Source organism: Equus caballus, chromosome 22, assembly GCF_041296265.1.
Source record: "Equus caballus isolate H_3958 breed thoroughbred chromosome 22, TB-T2T, whole genome shotgun sequence".
NCBI lineage: Eukaryota > Metazoa > Chordata > Mammalia > Perissodactyla > Equidae > Equus > Equus caballus.
Genome location: NC_091705.1, coordinates 14394936 through 14417258, shown reverse-complemented (window position 1 = coordinate 14417258; position 22323 = coordinate 14394936). Strand labels below are relative to the sequence as shown.

The 22323-nt window shown below is 43.4% G+C and overlaps 1 protein-coding gene across 2 annotated transcripts in view; it reads left to right on the top strand.

Moving 5' to 3' along the window:
• Positions 1-682: 682 nt before the first annotated feature.
• SNAP25 (synaptosome associated protein 25) overlaps positions 683-22323 on the top strand; it is an 82712-nt gene continuing 61071 nt past the window's right edge. Inside the window, exon 1 of one of the 2 annotated variants that reach the window (XM_001493109.7) lies at positions 683-992. The gene's annotated coding sequence lies outside the window, so the exon portion shown is untranslated. The remainder of the gene's footprint in view (positions 993-22323) is intronic. The other variant, XM_014735029.3, reaches the window with a different exon arrangement.

The window sequence follows — 22323 nt, the reverse complement described above, 5'->3', positions numbered from 1 at the left end:
AACCCTAGGCTCCGATTGCAAATTCAACCGAAAACAGCGTCTTCTATTTTGCCCTCCGCAAACAACTCTCAAACTCCAAGGCTTGAACTCCCGCAAACCCACGCTGGTTGGAGTAACTACCCTTCCCTCCTCGCCCAACTCATCCGATATCGCTCAGCGATAATTGCTCTGACGTACTTCAAAATAACGTGTACCGGTCTCTCTCCCCAACTGACTACATTAATGCGAACTCCAGGCTCTCAACGCTCCTTTGATAAAATGGAAAATCGCTCATAAAAATAGCAACCCACGTAGCCTGGCCATATAAGGAGCTGGTGAGGGTTGACAGGGATGCCCCTTCGGACCCTCTTCTTTAGAAAAAGCAAATTGCAGTTGAACAAGCCCCCCCCCCCCGCCCCCACCACACACACACTTCTCCTCTGCCTTCCCCTCCCCTTCCACGACTCAACTAAAGACTCAACTTAGCAGGGAAAAAATTTTATGTATATAATCGCATACACATCACACATACACATATATACACACACATACATATACGTGCACACACATATACAAACAAAACAAAGAATATCAGAAAATCAGTCGCGAGATAAACGTGTTTGCCCAACACCGGGTGTTAAAATGGAGTCCTAAGAATCGTCCCGTTCGGGTGTTTACTAAAGAGACTAAAATACAGAGGTTTGCAGTAAAGCGCGCAGGGAGCTGAGTCAAGCGGTCTGCGCCTCGCAGCTCCTCCCCTCCCACCCCCAGCCGCCGTCCTCCCTCCGCCCTCCCCGCAAAACACTTCCTCCCCGCCCCTCCAGGAGATAGCTATTAAAAGCTGCTGACGTCAAAAGGGACGGCCATCTTTGATGAGGGCAGAGCTCACGTTGCATTGAAGAAGAAACCTCGGGGAGGTCAGGCGCTGTCTTTCCTTCCCTCCCTGCTCGGTGGCTCCTCCACACTTGGAACCTGCAGGGGCCGGGCGAACACTACCCTCTGGACAAGCCAAGGTAAGGAGCCCCCTCCCCTGGTCGTGTTTCTGGCTCTGGATGGCTGCATACCCAGAGGGGACCACAGCTGGGGAGGCCAAGTGAGCTTGGGCAAATCCAAGTATTTGTGCACCTAGGGTGCGGTATTCCGTGTATGCGCCTCTGGCTAGACTCCCGCCTAGGGCTTTATAAAGTATTTTCGAGGTGAGCTTCTTGGGGCAGGGATGAATGGGGACACTGCAGATGGAACGATGGCGGGGAAGCGCAAGGATACGTACCGAATAACTTACTCTTTTGAAACAGTAGTGGGACTTTCTCTTCCATTTTGCGATGCAGTTTTCAGAGATGTTTAGGCTGCTGTGGTTTTTTTTTTTTTTTTTCTGTAGTCCAAAAAAACCAAACCCTGTCGTTCTGACCCTATTATTATGACTGTTGTCGTTAGGGCGCTATTATCCAGGGAAGAATTAGGGAGAAGGCAGGGTCTGGGCGCTGGGGAGGCGAAAGAAGGGGGAGTTCCTGCCCCGGGCAAGCTGAGCTACAGCAGCGACAACAGCCTCCATGTCCCACGGACTTGATTTATGCCGCCTGCTCCACGTCAACTGAAGGATGGCCGGAGTCGGCAGGTCGTGCTGGGTGGGAGGGCTCTGCGGAGGGCTGGCGGGGGTGGGCTCGCCTCGGGGACTGCGGCGGCCGGTACTCAGCACCCTGGACAGCAATACCGAGGGACCGCGCTGGCGCCCGCGACCTTTCAGCACCTCGGACAGCAGTCTGGCCACAGCGCCGCGTCTACCTGCGGCACGGATGCCTGGCCAAGGGCTAGATAGATATTCCAGGACTCGAGGCCAAATTGCCTGAAACCCCGGTCTCACAGAGACCCCTAGTAGAGCAGACATAGTAGGCTAAAAAGGAGAAAAAATAAATCCTGCCCACAGGACTCCTTTGCAGGCAATTACCTGCTCCCATCCTCAGCTCCTGCATAGCCTCAAAAAAAATAATAGTCTACTTGTGGAAATTTTCTGTTGCCCTCTTCTCGCTTTTTAGGTAGGAAATAAACACATTTTTTAAAAATCTGCATTTATCCTCCGGTCGGATATCAAGCGGTTTGTTTTTGTTTTTAACACAGAGTAGATCTGTCTATAGATCTTGAGTGGGCGTAAATGAGGCATATAAGAAGATGCCAACATGACTTGTTTATAGGAGTGATATATCTTCATATATATATTTCTGTTTGATAATTATATGGGGGTAGTTGAACTAAGCAGAATCAACTTTAAGAATGAATCCATTTTCTTCTTCCTTCTCCCCCATCCTTGTACTTAGGCATGAATACAAGCATACTCACAAAAATACATCTCTGAGAAATATGACAGGTCCTGTAGAGTATAGATTTAACCTCTTTGGCCATGGTTTCAGAGTGAGTGGAAGTATTTCCTACGAACATTGGTTAATGCAGGCTGGTAGTTCCTGATTTTGACAACAGTAAGACTGGTTTTCCTCAGGAGAATTCAATTGTGTCCTTCAAGATAATGCAGATGACAGAGCCATAGTGTTAGAATGAAACTGGACTCTGACCTAAAGATCTACTGCAATTTCTATCACAGCACTGCGGGATTTTCCCGAGGTGGCAATAAGTGCTTTAACCATTTTCTACTCTGAGGCTTGGAGCCTCTGAGTGATTAAAAATTATCACAGGGGTATTTCCAGCTGTTTGATATAGATAAAATTGGCACAAAGTGGCCAGGAGTAAAAATGTACTATTTGAGTAGTTGTTAAATAAGAGTAACAGTGTCATATGTAAGAATATATACAATGCTTTAAAGAAACACTACCATGATCCCCTGAAGAGCTTCAAAATAAGATCTTGGATTGTGTTTAGTTAGTCATAACTCCCATCATTTATATACTAGAGGTACTGAAATGCCCTGTTCACATAGAGAAGTTACTTTCATTCCCAGCCATTTATTTCCTAGTGTTTTTCATTTTTGTGGATAACTGTGTATTTCCATATAAGTATATATTGATCTGTTATTGTATATGGATGTAAAATTATTATTCAAGGGTATGTAACCGCATGGAAGAATTTTATAACTCTGAAATCTGCAGAAGAAATAAACAACTATGTCTTAGTGATGGGAGGAGGGGAGAAAAGATGGGTTAGATTCTTAAAAAATGCTTTGACTTCATGCTGCATGTCCAGACATCTCTCTGCGTAGTTGCGTCAAATAAAAAAACCTAACGCTGCCGGAATTACGTGCTTGGATGTTAGTAATTACCGCTGGGCTTGTTTGCTGGTGGAAGACTGGATGGGGTGAGGAGGTAGGGGACTGCAGTGAAGCTGGCAAAGGGCACATCTCTGGAAGGAAGTGGCGATGTGCACAATTATGGAGCTAATTCTAGGATAGCTTACTGAGAAATTAAAGAAAAACAATGGAAGCATGAATTTAACATTTACATTATTGATAAGCTTCAGGAAAAAATCAAGAGATTTCCTATTTTAAGTTTTAAATTTTAAAAATCCAGGGCAATAGAGCAAGAAGAGGCAGGAGCAGATGGACATAAGGATGCGCCAGGAAACATTCATGCAGACCCTCTCTCAGTACCTGCTTGTTTCCTCATTCGCATTTTAGACATTATCACCTTGGCCCTCAGAATACAAAACACTTTATAATCTTCATAACCTCTCCATGGTAAAATCTCCCAAGAATTCACAATTTTATTTTTACTTTGTTAAGCATGCACAACCACGCATGCACAAATACAATACAAACTGCCCCTTAATTAGCTTGTCTAAAGACATCTTTAAACTCTAAATGTTAATCCCAGAGTGATGGTTATTAACCAGAAGATTAATGTCTCTGCCAGTGGCATCTCTTCCCATAGCAGCCGGCCTTCGGCAGAACGTGTGGGTTTTGATGATTGGCAGAAATGAGAGAGAATTTGAGAAAGAGGTTGAGAGAGGAGACATGAAGGATAAAAATAGGTAAATCTGCTTTTTATATGATGCACTGCGAATAAACTATTTTTCTCACATTATGGAACTGCTTTACAATTCTCTAGAGGTAAGAAAATTGGTGTTTTCAGCCTCAGCACTAGAAACATTTCTGCAATGTCATCTCTTGTCAGCAGGCACCAACCTGATAGGAAGATATTGATCAATCATTGAGCACCAGATACATAAATGAACCCCATGGAGGGTATAAAGTGTCATGCTTATATGGTCTGTAACCTCAATAAGTTTAGCATCTAGTAGTCTTAACGAAAACAGCAAAAATTAATAAATAATACCAGAATGAAGATGCAATGAAGAAAAATCATGAGGGAGTATATAATTATTTGCCAAGTGAATGTGACCAAAAATAAGCGATGTAAATTCTGAGGAAGACAATATTGCAGTGGACTAGAATGATCTGAGAGAGGAGGAAGGACGTGAGCTGGCTTTCGGAGGTTGGAGAGAGGTAAGGGAGGCCTGCTAAGTAAAAGCGACAGCGGAGGCAAAATTACAAGTTAGGCAAGCCCAGTTATGGTCAGCAAACCCTAAAATGCCCATGCATTTGGACGGAGTGGGAGGCTTGTGTAGAGGAACACTCTGGAAAAGAGAGCTGAAGCCTTCTAGGGAAGGCCTTGAATGCCAAGCAGAGGATTTGGTGCTTTACCTTCTAAAGTTGATTTCTGAGCAGGAGTTGATATAACAAAGTAACCAGGCCCTTTTTAACGTCTGGGAATTGCTGTTGGTAGAGTGGATTAAATTTGTATTCTTCCAGAAATAGAGGGGAGCAAATTGGTATCATAAGGGGTGATTAATTTTTTTAAAAAATCAGTCTTCATTTAGGCATCTTTTAAGATCACGCTTCAGGATACATATGGACTTTTAAGTTCTGCCCAGCAGTTAATTGTAAGTTTCAAATTTTCATTATTGATTAGAACAAATTATTTGACATGAGCACCTGCTAGAGAGATTGAAAAGTGAGTCAGGATTCCGGGGGTGAGAGGTTTTCAGAAAGCACACTTGAATAATAAACACGCAGAACACCCTCTTGCACCCTCTGATATTCTGCATTGTCAAATCCATTGACTGGAGGGATGAAAAAAGATGCCAAATTTTCTGTGCATGTTTCAGGCAGCCTTACATAAAGCCAGCCCTAAATGGCTAAAACTGGAAAAAAAAAATTTTGGAAAACCAAAGTGAGGTGGACAGCATATCATATTTCTTTCCCTAGCTGACTTTTGCTGATTACCCTCACTCCGGGGCTAGCTCGAGGTCTGAATTATACCCATTTCACTTTTAATCTTGTGGTTACTACTCTCACAGCAGATCTTTAAAATTTCAAATGCTGACAGACCTGCTGAACCAAAATAGTCGATGGCTTCATGTGGAGGAATAAATGGCAGTTGCAGACATAGCTCTTGTTGCTCTTTCAATTCTCCCTCTGAAGTGTCAAGGGACTATCCTCATCTCATCTTCACCAAAACGCTGGCAGAAGAGACATCCTTGGGATAATGTGTTGATTTCTAAGCTGACTCCTTGGGGGAAATTTGGAGGTACTGATGTTTGATGCTTTAGCAAGAAGTCAGGCTGGTGGTTATTAAACTGAGTGCAGAGGGCCTTCCAAGCATCAAATAAGAGGGAGGGAGGGAGGAGATACGACATAGACTTGAGGAAGCAGGACATCGTGAGTGGAGAGAGTTTTTTAAAAATTAGTCTTACAAGAGGAAAGAGACTTCAGAGAAATTTCCAGAGAACCCTAGCTGCACTATGAATACTTCAGAATTGCTATCATTGCTATAACAATAATAGCTACTCATTTCTACATAATTTTCTTCACAAGGATCTCAAAGTACTTTACCCAATATCAAAGTCCAAGCGGTTTCTGATTTCTAAAGGGATGATGCAAACCATAGTCGTATGAGTTCATATATAATATTAGACAACATTTAGTAAGCCATAAATCTGATTTAGGTGGACAGAGATACCCAAAACAGTGATTAATCAGAATAGGCCTATGGGGGAGAAGAGTAAGCCACTAATTCTAAAAGCTTTTACCTGTACTAGCTCACTGAATCCTCATAACAACCCTGTAATCAGGGTATTATTATTATTTCCATTTTACAGATGAGGAAACTGAGGCAGAGAAAGGCTAAGTAACTCGCCTAACATCACAAAGCAGAGCCAAGATTTAAATGCAATCAGCCTGACTGCAGAGACTAAGCTCTTAACTATATACCATGCCACCTCTTGCATCATCCACATTTTTCATACTGGCCAAATGAGACACAGAGAATGTATGTGGCTTTTTTTTTGGCCATATCTTTTCCCTCTCAGTTGGGCAGCAGGGTATGACGGCAAGGATGCTGATCAGGATCCGGGAGACCTGTTCTAACCCTGAAGAAACTGCTTGTAATTTCCTGTTTTGGAATCACACTATCTTTAAATAACTCTCTCAACCACTAGTGAACCCAGTTTCTTCATCTGTAAAATGATAGAACTGGACTAATGTTTTCCAATATCCCTACGATTCGTAAGTTAGTGAAATCAGTGCTGCAAACTCTGAGTAATAGGTCTGGGTCCAGTGACCGGATGGTCTCATCTGGCACTGCCTTAATTCTGTTTCAGGAACTGACCTGACTCCTGACCACATCGTAAGATTAATTACATCCACACCCTCCCTCCTCCTCAATCTCTTTTTTTCTGAATGATTTCCTTGACATCATCTTTCTGAAGCCTTTCCGGTCAGATTTCAGAAATCCTGGCTTTTTCCTCAAAGCCTTGATCTGAGTCACCACATTCTTTGGGGATCTCCTGTCCTTCTCAATCAGATTTCTTGCTGTTTGGCACAATCTGTTTCCTACAGCCTGTCTGAACTTTTTGTAATTCTTTTTCCAACCTAATAACTAGTTTTTTCCTTTCTAGACTCCCTTTTGATCATCTCCTATGTCTGACTTGAAGCAATTTATTAGCTGCTATTTCCTCACTCTTCCTCTTTCTTCTTCTGCCACTTAGAAAAGGGAAAACAGAAGCTTTTATAGAATCTGTGAGCTCATAGGTATTTAAAAAGTAACATTTCCGTATGACCTGAATCCTATGATATCAGTAGCCAGCTCAAAAACTAATGAAATTTGGAGGATGGGGGTGGTAATAAATAACATTTCAAAAAAGCTTTCAGGACAAGGGACAAGGAGAGGAGGAAGCTTTAAAGCCTACGAGATTAGGAGTTCAGAGGCTAGCAGCTGGTGGTATATTTATTAATTAAATTCATAGTCACATATGAATTAAATTCACATACTCCAGAAAAACTGTGTTCTCTTAGTTGCTATACCCCCATTTCTATTGCAGATTTCAGCTTCTTTCCACCGAAGTAAAGAATCATATCACAAGAGGAGATCCTAACTGATTTTCTTACCCACAGAAGTTAGCCTCAGTAGTGATTAACTGGTGAGAAGAACAAATCTGCATCCACAAAAAGAGATGGGGGGAAATCCCGTTTAAGGGTTAGTGTCTCCTTTTAAAGGCTTAACAACCATTCTTGAGAAACTCAAAGCAAATTCCAATGCCTGCACCGGATTGATGCTGAATGACAGCTGAGCTAGGTTTGTGGCTTGCTCTCTGTGGTCATGGAAAAATGGATTTGATCCTCTTGGCTAGAAAAGGAAGCCAAATTGTGATCCATGTGAAGGGAAAATTAAAACAACTCACTTATCTTTTCTTCTGCTTTTGGGGTTTTTTTTGTTGTTGTTGTCGATCTGATTTGGTTCCTATTACCCAAAGATGGCTAATTCTCATGTCTTAAATTGAGACTGTTTGCGCTTTCTGCTGACTCATCTCATCATCCAAGGTGGCCCACTTTATATGTGAAGAGCAAGGTTATTTTCCTGTCAACAAGGTAGGTTCTACGAAATGACCATCTGGCCCCAGCTTCCCCATCACTTCCTATATCCAAATGACACCAGTCACAGATTTTGAACTTGGGAGATGACTTTTCATGCCTGCAGGCTTCAGTGAGTGGTTTTGGTCCTTTATTGATGACAGCACATAATAAAATGAAAGCCTTTTAGGTTGCCCCCTGAGGCCAGAGTTGCCCTGCCCTCCTGCCTCATTCCTGCTTTAGAGAAATCTCTCAGTTGAGCTCTGAGAGTCCTGCCAGTTGGACAGAATTCCCTTTCCATGGAGAATCTCAGAACAAATTGCTGATCTCCTTTATTCGTATTCATCTTTTGTACAGTTTCAAAGAATAATGACTGACAAATTGTAAAACAGTGTATTTCTTAAATTTCCCTGCAGTTTGTCCAAGGGTAGTGTGACAGCTACCTAGCTATACATAAATCACCCTGAAACTTCTCCATTGATAAACAGAAAGAAGAGGGAAGTAAATGGCAGTAAGCCTGCTAGGAAGAACACTGGCAAACGATTTCGACATGCAGTAGTCTTGTCAAGTGAATTTTTTATTTTAATGAGGAAGTCCATTATAACTTTACTATAGCACTAGAAATCAAGATAGTGTTTCTGATTTATGTCTGAGAAATTGCTGAACGTATCCACTTTTTCCAATTCCAAGATGACTATCCCTATATTCCTCAAACATAAACCAGCTGTCATTATGGCACTCTTCATTAATTAATTAATGCAACAAATCTTTATTGAGCATCTGTCATATACCAGGAAAACACTGTACTGGTTACTGAAGATAGAGCAGTAAATAAAACGTGCATGTTTCTGCCCTCAGTGAATTTTGCTGGGCATCCCCTTTTGAAGTATTATTATTTTAGAGGACATGTTTCACGTAGAATCTCTTTTAGACTCTAAGACATTAACCCAACTTAGAAAAGAACTTGGCTCTCTAGCCAAATATGCAAGTGAGTGAAGGTTTTTACTGAGTAGCCAGTATCTGCAGAGAGATTGCTACATCATAAACAGAGTACATGTTAGGAACCAGCCTCAGCCATCAAGGAACTTAGCAAATATCTAAGTTGCGCCCTTGTGTAAATTTGTCTCTGTTTACATGGTAATCAACTAGGAAGTCAGTAAAATTTCCTTTAAGAACATGTCTATATCCCAGTCTACTGGGACCTCTCCATGTATAGATCATTTCCCACCACTGATGGGGAGAAAAGGTCAAGCTTTGAGAAACATGGTCCCTCCTAGGCCAGAAAACCTAGCCCCAACTACAGGCGTACCTTGAGATATTGCAGGTTCAGTTCTAGACCACCACAATAAGGCAAATATCGCAATAAAGCAAGTCACACAAATTTTTTGGTTTCCCAGTGTATATAAAAGTTATGTTTACACTATGCTGTACTCTATTAAGTGTGCAATAGCATTATATCTAAAAAAAAACCCATGTACATACCTTAATTAAAAAAACACTTTATTGCTAAAAACTGATAATCATCATCCGAGCCTTCAGCAAATCAGAATCTTTTTCCCAGTGGAGGGTCTTATCTCAGTGTTCATGGCTGCTGACTGATCAGGGCAGTGGTTCCTGAAAGCTGGGGTGGCTGTGGAAATTTCTTAAAATAAGACAACAATGAAGTTTTCCACCTCAATTGACTCTTCCTTTCACAAATGATGTCTCTGTAGCATGTGATGCTGTTTGATAGCACTTTACCCACAGTAGACCTTCTTTCAAAATTGGAGCCAGTCCTCTCAAACCCTGCTGCTGCTCTATCAACTAAGTTTATCTAATATTCTAAATCCTTTGCTGTCATTTCAACAATCTTCCTAGCATCTTCACTGGGAGTATGTTCCATCTCAAGAAACCACTTTCTTTGCTCATCCACAAGAAGCACCTCCTCATCCATTAAGGTTTTATCATGAAATTGCAGCAATTCAGTCACTTCTTCCGACTCCAATTCTAATTCTAGTTCTCTTGCTATTTCCACCACATCTGCAGCAACCTCCTCCCCTGATCTTAAACCCCTCAAAATCATCCATGTGTGTTGGAATCAACTCCTTCCAAACTCCTGTTATGGTGATATTTTTACCTCTTCCCATGAGTAATGAATGTTCTTAATGGCATCTAGAATGGTGAATCCTTTCCGGAAGGTTTTCAGTTGACTTTACCCAAACCCAGCAAAGGAATCACTAACTATGGCAGCAATAACCTTACAAAACGTATTTCTTGAATAATAAGACTTGAAAGCTAAAATTACTCCATGATCCACAGGCTGCAGAATGGATGCTGTGTTAGCAGGCATGGAAATATTAATCTTGTACATCTCCATCCAAGCTCTTGGGTGACCAAGTACATTGTCAGTGAGCAGTCATATTTTGAAAGGAATCTTTTTTTCTGAGCAGTAGCTCTCAACAGTGGGCATAATATATTCAGTAAACCGTGTTGTAAACAGATGTGCTGTCATCCAGGCTTTATTGTTCTATTTATAGAGCACAGGCAGAGTAGATTAAGCATAATTTTTAAGGGCCCTAGGATTTTTCAGAATGGTAAATGAGTATTGGCTTCAACTTCAAGTCACCGGCTGCATGAGCCCCTAACAAGAGAGTCAGCCTGTCCTTTGAAGCTTTGAAGCCAGGCATTAACTGCCCTCTAGCTATGAAAGTCCTAGATGGCATCTTCGTCCAATATAGGGCTGTTTCATCTACATTGAAAATCTGTTGTTCAGTGTGGCCATCTTCATTCATTATCTTAGCTAGATCTTCTGGAGAACTTGCTGCAGCTTCTCCATCAGCACTTGCTGCTTCCCCTTGCACTTTTATGTTATGGAGGTGGCTTCTCTCCTTAAACCACATGAACCAACCTCTGCTAGCCTCAGACTTTTCTTCTGAAGCTTCCTCACTTCTCTCAGCCTTCATTCTCTTCACTCTCAGAACTGAAGAGAGTTAGGGCCTTGCTCTGGATTAGGCTTTGGCTTAAGGGAATGTTGTGGTTGGTTTGCTCTTCTGTACAGCCCACTAAAACTTTCTCCACATCAGCAGTAAGTCGTTGCACTTTCTTATCATTCGAGTGTTCACTAGAGAGGCACTTTTAATTTCCTTCAAGAACTTTTCCTTTGCAGTCACTACTTGGCTAACCGGTGCAAGAGGCATAGTTACAGCCCGCTTCAGCTTTCAACATGCCTTCCTCACTAAGCTTAATCATTTCTAGCTTTTGATTTAAAGTGAGAGATGTACAGCTCTTCCTTTCACTTGAACACTTAGAGGCCATTGTAGGGTTATTAATTGGCCTGATTTCAATAATGTTGTGTCTCAGGGAATAGGGGGTGCTGAGGAGAGGGGGAGAGATGGGGCAATGGTTGCTCAGTGGAGCAGTCAGAACACACAACATTTATCGATTAAGTTTGTTGTCTTATATGGGTGAGGTTCATGGTGCCTTGAAACAATTATAATAGTAACATCGAAGATCACTGATTACAGATCACCATAACAAATATAATAATAATGAAAAAGTTTGAGATATTGTGAGAATTACCAAAATGTGACCCAGAGACACAAAGTGAGCAAATAATGTTGGAAAAATGGTGTTGACTTGCTTGACACAAGGTTGCCACAAACTTTCAATTTGTAAAAAATGCAATATCTCCCAAGTGCAATAAAGGAAAGTGCAATAAAACGTGGTATGCCTGTATAAAATTCACGGGGCAATGCAAGAATGGGGTGACTGAGAGGAGCAGGGGCATCTTTTGGATGACAGTAACTCCCAAGCCAATCCACTTCACTCTGAAAACTCCCCATCCTTAAACAAGGTTCAAAGATTCAGGATCAAATAGAAGTATGTGTTAGTCCCCCAACTCTTGCTTTTAGAAATTTACCGCTTCTTATCAATGAGCAATGCTCCCATCTGCCTTGTAAGATTTATCACACTGTTTTGTAATTATGTACTTATGCATTTCTCTTCCTTTAGACTGTAAAAGTCTGTGAAAGCAAGGGCAGTATCTTAACTATCTTTGAATCTTCAGTACCTATAACAGTGCCTGTCATATACTGGGCATACAGGAAATGAATGAGCAAATGGGGATACCAACTGCCCCTTTGCAGAGAGAAGAATTCTACCACTGTAAGTAATTCCTCCTTTGATTAATCAAATGATATGATCAGAATAACTCAGGAATGTAGATTCACCCTATAATAAATTTATTCACCCTGGATTAAAATTATGTCCCATGGAAGCACTTTTGTTTACCCCAACTAGCTGCCAAACTTTGGCAAGTAATTTATTTTTCTGAACTGCTGTTTTATCAACTATGAGTCTGGGGGTAAAATGCTAGTAAAGCACCAGAAGCATCTCCAGAAAAGCAACATGAAAAGCAGGTTTACATTCAGAGATGAAAAACCATTGCGTATTAGTGATTGAAGTCAATTTCACATATAAAGCCAAGCAGTTTTAACATGTATAACATACACAGTTAAAATTCAATACTTTTCAATAAGACGAAAATAATATTTTTGATGCCATTGTCCACATGTCTATTGAGACATATATTATAGTTACCAGGGGGATAGATTGGTGCCTTCAACCAACTCTTGTCTTCAGGGTCACATATTTGCTGCTTCTACCTTAGAGTTGGTAGCGTGGTGTATATAAGCTCTCCATGTTGATTTGGCTTCCAAGAAAATGTCCTCCAAACACATCAGTTTATAACTTTTCCTTTCAAACATCCAGCGTCCTCTTGCCTAGGAGAGGAAAATAAACGGAGGCGTGATATGGTAAATCAGCTCCATTTATCTTTAAGAAAAAGCCATTACCAACTAAGCATTGAATTTTGCATTTCTTTTTCCGCAGTCCTTCTCAGGTCTAAAACCACTGGTCAGTTACTCTGCACCCTACTTTCTGCAGCTGGGGGTGAAGATATTACTTGAACACCATAAGAAAAGAGTAACTAAATATTAAATGCCTGTGGTGTGCTGCGCTAGACACTGGCATACATTATCTCATTTGATTTCCATGGCAACCTTAAAAGAGTCCAGAATTCTTGTTTCTGACTGCAACGTCCATGTTTTTCCCCACCACGCCATGAGTTTTCCCACGAGTTGCACACAATCCATTGAGATCTTTTAATAGAAGGCATGCTCCCGACATGTGGAACTTCAGTCAGCAAAATTCAAAGAACTCAGTCTGCTGGGCTAAAAAGCCAGGCGAGGTACGGTGGCATGAGTGACCAGGAGAAACTCAGGACCCAGATAAACTCATTGAGCACTGAACTGAGAGGCAGGTTGTTGCATTCTTAACCTATCTCTGCCACTTCAATTTTATGACCCTGACCAACTTACCTAACCTGAACGAAGCCTCAGTTTTCACATCTGTAAAAAGACAGCAATAGCTGCTATGCATACGTCATGTGGTTGTCATGAGACCTAAAGGAGCTAATGCTTGTGAAGTACTGTTACCTCCACCGCTCTGGGAGAGAGGAAGGAGCTGTTGTTATCATGTTCCGTTATCCGCCTTTTGCCATGCCAGATTTCCAATGTTCTTTATGGCAGGTTATGTGAAGGCCAGGTACTTCTTTTCCTCTGTATAATGTTTTCTTAAAGAAATGACAGGTCTCGGCATCACATTATTTTTTAGCTTGAGCAGCATGCATGATAAAATGGGGAAATATGTCAACAGTCTTTGATTTTTCTATTTGGGGGAGGATTTAAAAAATGCCTTTGAGGGGCCAGCCCCATGGCATAGTGGTTAAGTTTGGCGCTCTCGACTTTGGCAGCCTGGGTTTGTTGGTTCAGATACTGGGTGTGGACCTAAACCACTCGTCAGCCAGGCTATGACAGTGCCCCACATATCAAGTGGAGGAAGATTGGCACAGATGTTAGCTTAGGGCTAATCTTCCTCAAGCAAAGAAAAAGAGGAGGACTGGCAACATGTTAGCTCAGGGCTAATCTTCCTCAGCAAAAAAAAAAGAAAAAAGAAAAGAAAAGCCTTTGAATAGCATCTCTTCTTTGGGAATGGCCTTGTGATTCTCAAGATAATGTATGGAGACCAAACAGGCTTGATCTAAACACTGTAACTAAACACTGGTCTCCTCTTGCTTAATGCCTTGGGTTTTAAGGCCCTTAAGGAGTTAAAAGGAGAAGGTATGCAAAATTTCATGCTATTCTGTAGCTTAAGAAAAAGAAATTTGCTGTAAGCTATTTAGTGAACCATTATTGAAGCTACATCTGCCGGCTTCATTTTGTATTCAGCTTTGTGTTAAGGCTTTTTGCTGAGGAGGGTTGGTTCCTTATTAAATATTGTGTGAGTACATGTGTGTGTGCATGTGTATTTTTGTATGTGCACATAATATGCAGGCAGAGAAGTATAAACACAGACTTTTTCTTGCAGCCAGCCTTGGGTACAAGATTCCTACATGCCTCATCTTATTGTCAAAACCTTTAGCTTTATTCATAAACCGATAAATATAAAACCTGCATAGGCAAGTTATAAGAATGGCAAAACGTAGGCTCCTAAGCAGCATTCACAGAATGAGGCCCCTTCAAATTTGGAAAGGGATCACAAAGCAACCCTGTATGCAATGACGACTTCAAATTCTGCCTTGGGGAGCATTCCTGTGTATCTAGGCATACAGGACAAGTGAGCTTGCTGGGAGTTTTTGAAACCCACGCTTGTCTTTTGAGCATCTACTATGTACCAGTTATTGTATTACTGTCTATCGTACTAGTATTATATTTAATTTCTACAGCAATCTCTTAAGTGGTGGGTGTTATTTTCCGCACTTGACTCAGAGAAGATACTGTTTGGCCAAGGTCCTACTAAGGTACTAATTGCGACCCTACCCCCTCCATGAACTAACTGATACATACACAGGGGTTACTGATGGAAATATCAGGCTTTTTGTTAAAGGCTGATTGGAAAAAAAATGGTTAGGACCAGCAGCCAGAATCAGACTAGTCCTACTCCAAGTCTAGACAGTGGGACCCACCAAAGGAGAAAGGGATGCAGAGATATGTGTAGTCAGACAGGACAGGTAGACTAGCTTAGGTCCTATCTCCCTCCTCCACTCATCCCTTCCAAGGCGCAGAACCTGCCTCAGGAGGTTTGCAGGTTGGAGGAGTAGAAAATGCAACCTTGCTGTGGGCGGGAAGATCCCAGAGAAAAACTCAAGTAGGGGCCTGAACTATGCTTGCTTATTGCCTATTTCCCATCTCACAGAGCACTTAAGTTGGGGGTGGGAGGGGCAAATAAAGGTTGAGTGGAAGAGATGTTAGAAGCTATCTTTCCAATGCTGGTCTTCCCAAAGAGGGGAGGTTCCCATTTTAAGGGACGAGGTAGGAATTGATGGGTCTTGGAGAGAGAGAAAATGGTTCCTCCTTCTTCCAAATGGCTAATAAGAGAGACAACTTGAGTTTGAATTTAAGATCCCAAGTGCAATGCTACTGACCCTCCACAATCAATGACTCATTACTCTAGGACATTGGTTCTCAAACTGTGGTCTTTGGACCAGCAGCAACAGCATCCCCCAAGACTTTGTTAGAAATGCAATTCTCAGGCCCCACCCCACACCTACTAGATCTGAAACTCTAGGGCTAGGGCCAGAGTTTTCATCACCTCCAGATGATTCTGACGCATGCTCAAGTTTGAGAACCAGTGATCTAGAGATCTAAGTAGCTCCTTCAAGTGTTCACATTGATGTTAAAAGGATCTGATGAGGATGAGGTGTTTCCAGTGCCCTCCATCTTACAAAAGCTATGACTAGCTACTTGGAGAGAGAAGAGCTGTCCTGGGCCACTGGATAGAAGTCTGTACTCAACCTTTTAACTTAGTAATAAAGATGCTGTTGTTCATATTGTTCAGAATGAATTTGAAGGGTGAAGAAGGCAAGTGTTCACAGAATGAGGACAGGGGTCTTGGTTGGGGGACAGAAGGCTCCTTTGTTATGCTTTTTACCCCCTGCTACAATGGCTCAATCTCTAGCTCCCAGCATCTTCCCCCAAAACTTACCAAAATTTAAAATCCTATCAAATGACAGGAGAGCCCCTTTCTTCTTTCTTCAGTCCTGACCTATAGCCTCTGAAGAATAAGAGAGAGGAAAATGTACCCACTCTGCAAAAGATAAAGCAGTTCCCATTGTTCCTCCTTTGGGCTCCTCAACAAACTGTCATAGGTGCATGGAGGGGTCCTGGCCCTTTTCCACTCATCCCAGCAATTTCCTGTTTTCTGCTATGGATCAGAGCACTAACTGCCCTTAGGAAAAGGAGGCTGTTGGCTCACATCATCCTTTTTTTTTTTTTCCTCTTCTCATGTAGAATCATAGATTTGGGTTGCTGGGGTGGACTTTACAAATGGTGTTTGTAAGAAATGACAAATGACTAGGCCCAGAGATAAATTACTTACCAAAGTCACAGGGTGAGCATTGCAGCCAGGGCTCCCGACTCATAGTTCAGTGCTCTTTCTACAGCCCCGTGCTGCCTTGCCACTTCTGTCTCCATCTCTTCCAAATTTTCTCTCCAGCACAGGTCCACACTCCAATCAGGACATCTCTCAGTCTGTTGTTCCCCTCACAGGTCTTTGGCCTTAAATGGTAACCCAATGTCTATAAAGCCAGAGTAAGAACTTCCTCATGATTCTGAGCTGCCAGGCAGAGCTTCCTGAAAAGGTTGGCTACATTGCTTGTGTCTATTTGGATTTTTCACATGACAGAAATCTAAATATGAGTGAGTTAGGCAAAAATGGAGGTGATTGGCTCAAAAAGTAGGAGTAAATGTTGAACAGTCAAACCATGGGAAGGGCAGTGACGTCGCTGGAATTCAGGAACAAGTCAAACCCAGTGTTCAAACACCACCAATGCTCTCTCTGCCTCCTGTCCCTGCTTCTTTCTGTACACTGACTTCACTTTCTATTGTTCAAAAGCTAGTTCCTCCCTCCACATGCCAGAAACATGAGCACCCAATTTGTACTTACTGCACACTCCACCATGGAAAGGGGCTGCCGTTTGTTGTCTGTGCCCCATGTTCAAAACTCTCAAGGAAGGGTTCTGATTGGTCCATGGGCCAGGTGCTCAGCTTATACCAGTGAATTGTGGGTGTCTCATGAAAGAGTATGATTTACGTGCTGAAACCACCTAATTTGATTGGGGCAAGAACCAGTTTCAAGGCAGACATAATAAGCCATATTATGTGTCCCCTATACACAGACTTAATTTTTATCAGGTCACTTACCAAACAATTGTATTGATTCACTCTGTGTCTGTTTAATGACATTTGCTTCCTTTTTTCCAAATTGTTTTCCCACTAAGATCTAATTTTTTAACTTCCTGACAGCTCTGGAAAGGAAGATGACAAAAAAACCCCACAAAAGCCCGTAACCACTTTGCATATATAAAAACTGGAGCATAACAAATTTGACTGCCCTGGAAAAGATCGCCTACTTAGTTGATGGCAGAGCCAACTTAAGGATGAAGGTTGACCAGATATCCAGTTTTGCTCTGACTCCATGCCAACTAATGGCTTCTAGGCTTATATTGTCTACAAACTTGCTTTATTTGGCCAGTGTTGGATTTGCAAATATCTTAAATCTGAATGCCTTAAGGCGGGATGTTCCCGCTCCAATTTGCCACAGAGCCCAACACTACAAGTCTTTGTATACCTGGTTGAATCTATACATTTGTATTGTCTTCTCAGCCTCCATAGGGATTTGGGTTTGCTTCCACTGCCTACAAAACTTACGGCATTCTTGGTGGTTCCATGATCTGCCAAAATCAGATACAGCTAGAAGTTTCTATGTGAATAGGATTCGCTTTCTGTTTTTCCCACCGACCCTACTGGCAGTCTGGTGAAGCCCATGGATCCCTTTGCAGAGTGTTATTTTTTTAATGTGTAAAATAAAATACATAGGATTTCATAAGAAACTAATTACACTGAAGTAGAGTTGTCAAAATATTTTTAAAATTTGCGATATAGTAATATATGATCTTTTAAAAATTAAAGCATTAAATAACAATATTAGGTGGTGAAACTAATAGTTAACATAATTTCCACGTTGTGATGAGAATAGATGATATTTTGAGGTGTCTGCAACAACTGTAAAGTGATGTGGAGACATCTGAGATTTCTACTGGTGACGCATCAGGGTCGAGCTCCAGCCCTCCCAGTGATGAGGTGGGAGGAAGCCAGTGGAGTGAAGGCAGGAGTGCATCTACGTGTCATCCGGGCACCAGTGAGATAGCTGGGAGACCCCCCAACAATTATTTTTTGTTGTGTAACAACCAAAAAGTTGCCATGTAACAAAAATTTGTTTGTTGTGTAACAAATTACCCCAAAACTTAGTCACTTAAGACAGCAACTATTTCTTCTTGCTCACAGGCCTGTGGGTTCACTAGGTGCTTCCTCAGTCAGCTGGTAGAGTGGCTGGGGTCTTGGTCTATGATGTCCTCACTTCCATGAATGGTAATTGGTGCTGGGGTGCCTAGACCACATATCTCTCATCCAAAGACAGCAAGAGAGCGCGAGCACCAGTGTGTAAGCACTTTTCCAATCTGTTCAGGCCATATTTGCTATTGTCCCACTGGCCAAAGTAAGACACATGGCCAAGCACAGAGTCCATGTGGGAGGGGGTCACCACAGCCCCCACCAATCTGGGGAGCATAAGTCAGAGAAAGCCCCTCCGTGTGCCACAGGCTGGGCACTAGGCACTGCCTGTCTATTCTGGGGCTACACACCATCCATTAAATTCTACAAACCAGGGAACTTGGGCATGGGTTATCATTGACCTGCCACCGTAGGCCTGCCAATTCTTTCCCCAGCCAAACCTGGAGCCCTTGGGTTTAAGTTTTGGGTCTGCATGGGTCAAGAGGGCACCTGGAACATCTCGCTTCAGCTCTTCAAGGTGGCTAAGTGATCACAGACCCAGACGTCTGGTATATTCCAGGGGGAGTCAAAGTGAGAATTTTCTCCTCTGAACATTGAGGATGAGTACGCCTTTCCGGGTCCAAACTGGAAAAAAATTATCCTCTTATTGTTTTGTGATGATGTTTCTTTAGCTGAAATTTCACTTGGGCTTATCTTGGTGAGGGCAATTGTATTTGAAGTTTTGTCTCTGTCTTTCCAGAAGTCCCCCCTGTTTAAGCAAACCCTGCTTTCTCCTCTAATTGCAAGAGCTCCCCATAATGGCAGAAATAATTCTTAGCCAACCTTCTGTCCAATGAGCGCCTTGGAAATGGGAACCCAAGGGAGGAGGCAGTGGAAAAAACCCTGAAGGCTTTTCAACTGTGCTGCTGCGTCATGGAAAACAAGCCAGGCACCTGCACTGGGGCCTCACAGCAGGCCCCGCCACGGCCTGCGTCTCAGTTATTCCATAGATTAGCAGGGGACGTCTGACTCACCCAGCTGTCTAGTCAGGCTCTTCCAAATAGCATTCTGAGTCCTGGCTGTACATTTTCCCAACTCACTTCAGATATCAGATGCAGACCCCTGGAGATTAGACTCTAGGCGAATGAACTGTCAGGCGAACGAACGGTCCACTCTTTCAGATCTGACACCAGCTTCAGTTTCCTGAGCCCCAAAGTTAAAAAAAAAAAAAAAAGAATTTAAAGGCTTCTAAATTCCTTAGTCAGAATGCTGTCTTAGGTTGGGTTCTCCCAGAAGCAGAGTCTGAGAGAAGGATGCAGCGCACATATTTTATTTGGAAAATGATCCTAGGAAGCACTGGCGGGTGAGCAAGGGAGCTAGCTGGGATGGGAAGGCAGCTAATACAGGGGGCAGCATGAGCAGTTTACCCCCTGCTGGGTTCAGTCCTCCGGGGACCTCCCTCCCAGGGAGTATAGCATATGCCCGAATTGCCCTGCCAGAAGGACAAGGAATCTGGGTTATTCATGCACCAGCTCCCATCCTTCAGCGGCTAGGGGCCCTTCGCAGAGGTGTCAACTTGTCCCCAGCCCTGTAGGAGACCAGGTCTACTCCTGAGACTGGAGAGATTCATGGCAGTGAGTCGTAGGGGCTTGTAGCAGAGGCTCTCAGAGTACGCAGGAAAGACAAGCGCCCAGGAGACGTGGGTGGAGGATCAAGAACGGCTGCTACCATTTTGCAAACTGTCATCTCCAGCCACCCCAAGCATCACAACAGCTGTCTCCAGCTTGGGTGCATGGATAGTTCAGCCCTTCATTTATTCAGCACATGTTCATTGGGCTCCTACTGGGCACTATTTATTCAGCACCCATGTGCTAGGCACTAAGTGCATGTTTTTGCATTCATCATCTCATTTGGTTCCCATGACAACCTGCAGGCTATTGTTAGTTTTATTTTACTGCTGAGAAACGGAGATGTAGAGAGGTTGAGTAAATTACCTAAAGTCCCTCAGTTTGAAAACGGTGGAGCTGACATTCTCATCCAGGTCCACCTTCAAGCTTAAGCTCCATCCCCTGTAACCCCCACCCCAGTGAGGTGGGGGGGTCTATTCTGCTGCTGATGTGAGAGAAGGTCCAGCCATGCCCGGCCCCTGGACCACCTTTTCTCCAAAATCCTTCCCCTCCCCCCTTCCTTGTCTCTCCTGTTTCTTTATCTTGGTTCTCCAGTTGGCTCCAGGGAATTAACTCTGTCCCTTCGGTATCCCAAACCCTCTCTTAGGGCAGTGGGCTGTGCCTCACATCCTCCAGACCCCCTTTCCCTGGGCACTGTGACTACTAGCTCCAAGCTCATCACATCTTTGAATCTCTGAGTCCTTAAACGCCCTCCAACTCACACCCACCCGTGATCTGTGCTCCTTCAGCCAGCATCTGCCAGCTGCTTTGGCAGGTCCTGCTGCTTCTGGTGTCCTAGTGAAGGAATCAGAGAACCATCTTTGTGGCGTCTTGTGACTTTAGGGTGGGTTTCACCCGGGGCCCCAAGCAAATGGAACCAAATGGTTTGGTTTTAAGCATCAGACCAAAATGTAAGTCCCAATTTACCATTGTTAATATTTTAAAAATAAAATGGCATGGCGCAAGGACCCAGGGAGGGAATAATTAACTGCAGCCTGCCAGGAGGAGTGTAGGAGGGAGGCAGCAGCTCTCATGGTCTCAGGGAGAGGACCACAGCGGTAAACACAGAACTTCAGTTTCCAGGTGGCAAAAGAATATAAAGGGGAGCGAGTGGGGTGCAAGACGATGCTGTACGGCTCCGTTTTAGAGCGCGTATATCCGACTTCGTGAAAGTCATACTATCATTTTGAAAAACAATGTCAGTAGAGCATCAGTGGCAATACCATGTCTGGTGTGCAGAAGCCAGTATGGGTGAGCAAGCCATTCTCTCCATCCTCACAGCCCCAAACCAGAAAATGAAGTTGGAACTGAAAGGACTAGAACAAGGGGGCTGAGGTCTTTGGTGGAAAATGCCCTGTTATAGGTCAGTGAGCGTAGATTTTATACCATGGATCCAAAGAGGACATTTAAATGACCAAATCCAAAGTGCTTTAATGGAGAAGGCAGACGAGGGGGCTGTGGTCATTCAGCTGGTTCTACATCTCATCTTAGATTCTGGCTCCGGGTGCCTTTGAACCGCTCCATGTGCCGCGCCACCTCTGTGCCCCTATGGGTGGGGATTGGAGAGTCATGGAAGCCACCAACTCAGCCCTCTCATTCACAAGCAAGGACACTGTGGTGACTTTGTTAAAATAATGCTTATTAAGTGGAGCCCCCGGCTACACCGCAGTACCCACGAGCCCTCCCTAAGTAGAGGAGCAGAGGGAAACGAGGGGGTAGGAGCCCTCTGATTTCGAGGAGGCAACACTGGGAACCTGCAGGGGCCTTTCTGGAACTCAGGTGTGTTCCTTATCTGTTGCTGTGTAATGATATTACCGCAAACCTAGTGGCTTAAAGCAGCACACGCTTATTATCTCATGGTTTCCATGGGTCATCAGTCTGGGCATGGTGTGGACAGGGCTCTCTGCTCCAGGTCTACCCTCCGGGGGTCAGCCGGGCTGCATTCCCATCTGGAGCCTGAGGTCCACTTCCAAACTCATTCAGGTTGTTGGCAGAATTCAGTTCTTGCGTTGTAGCACTGAGGGCCCAGTTTTCTGGCTGGCTGTCAGCTGGGGACCATTCTCAGTTACTTGCCACCTGGCCCCCTCACAGGCCCTCTCACAACAATGCAGTTTAATTCTTCAAGGCCAGCAGGAGAACTTCTTCAGCAAGGGCCATGTCCCTCTTTTAAGATCTTCCACCTGATTAGGTCAGGCCCACCCCAGAAAATCTCCCTTTTGATTTTCTCAAAATCAACTTCTTGGTGACTTTAATGACACACGCAAAACCCCTGTACCTTTTCCATATAACATAACCTAATTATAGAGTGACATCCTGTCATATGCATAAATGCCGCCCACGCTCAATGGGAGGAGATTACACACAGAGCTTATGTACCAGGGGTGGGCATCTTGAGAGCCATCTTCAAATTCTGCCTCCCACACTGGGGAAAGCCCAGTTCTGCTTCCTTCAGCCATCT